The sequence below is a fragment of the Triticum dicoccoides genome, chromosome 1A (assembly GCF_002162155.2).
Source record: "Triticum dicoccoides isolate Atlit2015 ecotype Zavitan chromosome 1A, WEW_v2.0, whole genome shotgun sequence".
Taxonomy (NCBI): Eukaryota; Viridiplantae; Streptophyta; class Magnoliopsida; order Poales; family Poaceae; genus Triticum; species Triticum dicoccoides.
Genome location: NC_041380.1, coordinates 569,852,238 through 569,858,596, shown reverse-complemented (window position 1 = coordinate 569,858,596; position 6,359 = coordinate 569,852,238). Strand labels below are relative to the sequence as shown.

Genomic DNA, 6,359 nt, shown 5'->3' with positions numbered 1-6,359 from the left:
TTGGCATCATCACAAATTTTAGATAACTCAGACAAAGCTAGCCTTAATTGTGGAGCTTGATATCTAATAGCTTTCACACTTTGATTCGACTCTCCCACCGAGTATTAGACAAACCTTTCACAGTTAAACTAGGAATATGATCAAGTAAAACTTTCCATCTTTTAGTGGAACTTGAAAATAAAATATAAATTCGTTGCACAATTCCAAAGAAGGATATAGCTTTACTGCAAGAATTTGCCATATCACACAAAGTAAGATTGAGGCTATGACACGCACATGGCATATATAGAGCTCTTGGATTTTTTTCAAGTAAACACTTTGTACCCCTTGTTTATTTCCTTTCATATTGGAACCATTATCGTAGCCTTGGCCCCTTACATTATCAATATTTAAGCCATAAGAATCTATTGCGTCAAGAAGTACATTAAAAAGACCCAAACCAGAAGTGTCATCCACTGTCAAAAATTCCATAAAAAATTCTTCTATTTTTATTTTCTTATTTGACATGTTAACACATCGAATAATTAGGGTCATTTGTTCTTGATGGCTAACATCCAGAGTACAATCAAGAATTATGGAGAAATATTTAGCCTCTTTAATAATTTGTAAGATAGAACTAGTAACACTAGAGGCCAATAGAGAAATCAACTCATTCTGAATTTTGTGGCTGAGATAGTGATGATAAATTTCATCATTTTGAATTCGTCTAAGATGTTCTTGCATTATTGGATCAAATTCAGCAATCATCTCTACACATGCCAAAAAATGACCATTATTGTGTTGGTAAAGTTTCTCACTAGCTCCACGAAAAGCCAAGCTACGTTTACCAAGATATTTAACAATGGCTACTAATCTCACTAACACTTGTCTCAAACGTTCTTTCTCCTTATTGATTTGCTGCTGCAAATCCTTATCAATGGTTTTATTTTTGGCTGGTCTAACTTTTAACTCATTCCAAGTGTTCATGGTTTTAATATGCTCTACACCATTTTCATGTTCTTTAAGCTTCTCGCTAAGATGCTTCCAATCACTCAATCCATTACCTGCTCTATGGGATTTGAAAAGCTTGCAACAAAAGCAGTACACTTTGTTAGCATGTTCAGAGTAAACCAACCATTTCCTGTCATGTACCTCTCCATTGCTCAACTTTCTCGAATAATAAGATTTTGAAAAATGTCTAGAGTTACTATCCGGAGGGAACACAATATCATCATTTCTTACGGGACCCTTCTCAACTAAAATATTTCTAGCCTTATCATCCAGATTATCCCAGTTTCGTGGATCAAAAATATCAAGAGTGAATGGTTGTTGTTTATCAACACCCGGTGATTCAGAATTTGGTGAATGAGTTACATTTTCTTGCTCACTGGAATTGCTATTACCGCCATTCATATCATCATCAATAGAATTTGTATTTTCAGCTGGTTGTTCTTCAACACATACTATGGCCAATTCCAGGGGATCTCTAGAAGAACTAGCAGGTCTGAAAAAATTCTTAAGTGATCCTTTTAGGGATTTTACCTCTTCATCTTTTTCCTTCTTTCTCTTCCTTTTGACACTACCAGATAAATGCTTTCTAGAGGACATCTCACTAAACAAGAACAAGCAGCATATAAAAAGATTAAAACAGGGAACAAATGCACCTAAATGTGGATGTAGGTGGCCAAATCAGCAGATCCGCAGGTTGCAGTCAGCACGAACGAGAACAGAACACCCCTCCTTCTCCAGTTCAGCAGTTCTCCCAAGCACTCAAACTTAGATCCGCTCAAGTCTGAAGAGCAGAAGATAAGAAGAAAGATGTGGAGTCGTCAGAGGGGGAGGGCACCTCTATTTAACTGAAAGGAGGAACGGGGTTATGGAGGGGAAGAAAAGAAGAACACGCACCGTCTGCTCTCCAACGTCCAGCTGATGGGGAACGAGCAGAACGTTGAAGAACGAAGGGGAGTCGATTGGGGAGTGGATTGGCGCCTTTAATCTCCATTAATGGCCGGCGGCAATCTTGGAATCGGATACAACACGGGAACGGCAGCGGCGCGGTGCTGTTTTGGGAGTCTCGATTTGGGGAAGAGGAAACGAAGAGCACGGGAAAGATCGACCGACGCTGAACGGGCCCTCTTTACTCTCGCTGAACGGGAAAGATCGACCGACTACTAGAGGCAATAATACCTGGGCTGGGGCCCCTGCCTTCCGGAGGCCCAGGGCGGGCGCCCCGTTTGCCCGGCCTATGGGCCGGCCCTGAGGAGAAGATCTGTTTTGCTCAGAGAAAACATCCAGAATATCAATTTCTTGGATTAGTTCTCTTTTCTCCCTCTTCATAGCTGCCTCCATATTTATACTCCACCCTCTCACCTTTTGTATGGACAACTTAGTTTTAAATTGCCATTTGTCAATAGCAGAATCAAAAGGAGAGGGGGTATTCCAGATTTTATGCACCAGAGTAATAAACTCAGGGTGACTAAACCATAATTTTTCAAATCTAAACAATCTAGAAGTAGGAGTATTGTTTTCTCCGGTATCCAAAAGAAGGGGAGAGTGGTCACTGTCTACTCTAGGTAAAGCACATAGGGTGGTAAGAGGGAAATGGGCATCCCAATTAGTGGAAGAAAAAACCCTATCAATGGTAGCAAAGATAGTGTTGTCCTGATTATTACTACAGGTAAAAATTTGTTAGCCGGTTTTGTTTTCATAAGGCCCCATTTGTTGATCCAATCATTGAACATGGGTCCAGAGAAGAACTCCATCACATACAATGCTTTCTTGCTGTCTTGCAAGTCCATGATGTACATTTTGCACAAACCACCAAAGGCAAGTCATCAACTCTTTAAATTGTGTGCTTAACGTATGACCTGAATATCCCATACACTTGCACTGATAACACTGATATGGCTTAACTGAATTTTGGTAGCACTAACAGAATTATAGAACTAAATGCTAGTATCTAGTAGAAGTTAGAATGCTATGTGTTCTGAGTAGAACCTGTGCCAGATTTTTTTCGAGTGTATCTCAGATGAATATGCCTAACAAACCATAACTTTGTACACTTTTGTACTAACTTCAGCTGTACTCCTACCTTTCAACACTAAGAAACAATATGCGTACTGAATAACATTGATGGGTCTCTCCCCTCCTATGATCCTATCTCCATCCAGCATTTTGACAAGTTCGTCGAGGAGCACTTCACTTGCCGCTTGCCGTGCATCCTGGAAGCCTGCGAAGTGTACCTCGGCGGTCATGCCCACGACAGCATGTACATATCAGAACCCTGACATACATGAAGAACGGCCAAGAGGAACCATTCTTCGTTTCACTTTATTAATCATGAACCCTGACATACATTTAGCTGAAACCGATCTTACCAGATTGGACGCACAAACTAGAGGCAAAGATACATGTCCATCAACACATTTATTTTGCCGAGCTAACTTACAGTAACGAACATGAACACAATTATTCAAGCACTCATGTGCATGCTTGTAATTCAATCGCCGAGGCAGGTGGGCAATTCGGAGTGCATGTTGGGCAATTTTCTTGGCATTCCTTAAGGTTGCGCCAACACGGCGCTTTGCCCGGGCGTGAGACGCAGTAGTAGCACCCTTTGGAACCGATCTCTCTACTGGGATCGTCGCAGTTCCTTGGGATGCACATTTTCACGTTGATTTTGCCTTCATGTAACGGTGAATCATGATATTGGTAGCCTATCAAAAAGACAATAGATGCATTGTTCCTTAGTGCACAATGTGGCAATTGTTTTCTTCAGACAATAAACAGAACAGTAAGAATGCAGTCTATGTATGCTTACACTGTCCAACTGCTGCGAGATACCCGAGAAACAGAAGAGTAATCAGCCTGCTCCCCTTCATAGCTGATCTTCACCTCTTTCTTGAACTAATAAACCATATATACGGGAGTTAGATCCGGGCAATGGCCACGCCCCCTCTCAAGTCTCAATTTCTGCAGAAGCTACAGTACTATAGTATTCTTGGCTAAAAGAAAGACTGGCAAATTCAGTACATGAGCGGCAAGTGAGAAATGCCTGGGCTAACACATGGCAGATCGCACAACTATGGCGCTGCATATGCAGATCTGAACCAATGATGTAGTATATGTATAGTAAGAGATGTACGTGGTCCTTTTAAGGAATGTTCCCAGTTACAAATGAACTCAAACCAGCAAGATATTTTTACCTATGTGGTGATGAAGCGAATGCGCGTTGCGGTCGTGGGTCGAGCTCGACCCTGCCGTCGCTGGAGCTGATGGCCCGTGGGAGCTCGACGGAGCACAGGAGGGAGGAAGCAGGAAGCAAGCTTGGAGGAGATCGGAGAGGAATGGTGGTGATAAATAGGGAGGATTTGGAGGGGAAGGACTCTGCGCTCTAGCTGGAAGCAGCTCGGAATGGCCCAGCACAGCGTTGATGAGGGAGAAAGGGGAGAGGAGAGAGCAACAGCAAGAGGAGGCTAACGTGGACGCTTTCCGTGTCATGCATGACACATGAGACGGATCGCACATCTACAACAACGCCCATGTTTTGGGGTGGAACAAACGATAGTTGAGACAGCATGTTGGGGGGTGGGAGGCAGCGTTTCTGTCCCGATGGTTCAAAGATTTCAGTGTGGTGTGTGTCATGACTCATGATATCAGCGATGATGAAAGGCAACTGATTTCCTCCTCTGATGGCCGCATTATTACATCATGATATCAGCGATGATGAAAGGCAACTGATTTCCTCCTCTGATGGCCGCATTATTACATCTGGTGGATGTGTACGTGGGTGGGAGGGGACGGGATTATCAGCCAAGGTGAAAGATGATGGGGCTGCGGAATCTGGAGGGTTCATTGTGAAAGCTTATCCACAAGCACTGGTGTGGATTAAAAGGAAAACTCTCTCGGCTGGATGCTAATAGTGCTCCTGGTTGGTACCGTGAACAGAGGATAAGCTAGCTTGCAGCTGAACATGGCACGGCTACCGAGTTTTCTGGACTACGGACGTTCTCCGATAAGCAGCAGTATCTGTCAATTCCTTGTCCAGGGTGAAATTAGCTGTTCCTTGTCGGGTGATTGTCGTCAGATAACTAATCACTGATTGCTGGAGGGATGTATGATGATAATGTGGCGCTGTTCTTCTCTAGAGGTTGCTCTAGAGGAACGAATCAGGGGCTCAAGCTCCCGGTTGGACCATTTTGATGGCCTATTTCAGCAGTGGTTATTAACTAAAGTACTCCGAGATATATCTAGATACGTTTTAGTGTTACACTCATTTGTATCTAGAAAAAGCCAAGACAAGTTTTTTGGAACTGAGGTAATACATTCCGTTTCCGTCTGTTATGATTTCTTTTATGTATTCCTGCCTTTCTTTCTTCTCACTTTCTCTTGCTTAGGCTGGCGGTTTATTTTGGCTCCTTTGTTTTCCTGCTTCCGTACAAAAGCCTTGTTTTTACTTTGAGAAAAGTAAACTTTTCATCCCTCAACTTTTGGTAAAGTCTAAATTTGTCCCTTAATTTTGAAATCGGACTACTTACACCCCCAACTACCGAAACCGGACAAGGTTCGTCCCTGGTCTCGGTTTTGACCGGCTTTTGTGCTGACTCACCCCAGTTTTGACAGGAGCTGACTCAAATTCATGTGATTTTTCCATATCTATGAACTTTTTGAAATTCACATACACTTTTCAAATTCACGTAGTGTTTTCAAGGTCGCTATTCTTTTCAAAATTAAATTTTTTTTTAAAATCCGTGAACTATATTAAAATTTCCATACTTTTTTTCAAATCTATGTTCTTTAAATTTCATACTTTTTAAATCCGCGTATTTTTTCCAAGTTTGTGTAATTTTATCAAATCAAAGTATTTTTTTCCAAGTTTGAAATGTACGTGAATATGAAAAATTACGGCTATTTTAAAAAATTACATGAATTTGAAAAAAAAACTATATGAACTTTAAAAAAGTACGTGAACTTGGAAAATTTACGTGGATTTGAGAAAAGTACGTGAACTTGGAAAATTTACATGGATTTGAAAAAAGTACATGATTTTTTTTGAAATCACGTATTTGAGAAAAGTAGTAGAATTTGAAAACATTAAGTGGACTTGGAAAAGGTATGTCAATTTGAGTCAGCACGGTCAAAACTGGGGTGGGACAGCACCAAAACTGGTAAAAATTCGTGACCAGGATGAATCTTGTCCGATTTCAGTAGTTAAGGGTGCAAGTTGTTCGGTTTTAGAGTTGGGATACCAAATTTAGACTCCGCCATAAATTGAGGGACGAAAACTATACTTTTGTCTTTTTTTTTGTCTCAGCTCCGCTTGTGACGTTGTGCTTTGCACATTTTCTTCTAATGCAAACCAACACGTATCTAGGTGTGTG

At 41.4% G+C, this 6,359-nt stretch overlaps 1 long non-coding RNA gene across 1 annotated transcript; it reads right to left on the bottom strand.

Moving 5' to 3' along the window:
- Positions 1-3,252: 3,252 nt before the first annotated feature.
- LOC119336744 lies at positions 3,253-4,394 on the bottom strand. The gene is made up of 3 exons (XR_005162817.1): positions 4,185-4,394; positions 3,800-3,885; positions 3,253-3,695 (listed from the first exon to the last, which is right to left on the bottom strand). It is a non-coding gene; the product is annotated as an uncharacterized LOC119336744 (long non-coding RNA).
- Between the last annotated feature and the right edge of the window lie 1,965 nt (positions 4,395-6,359).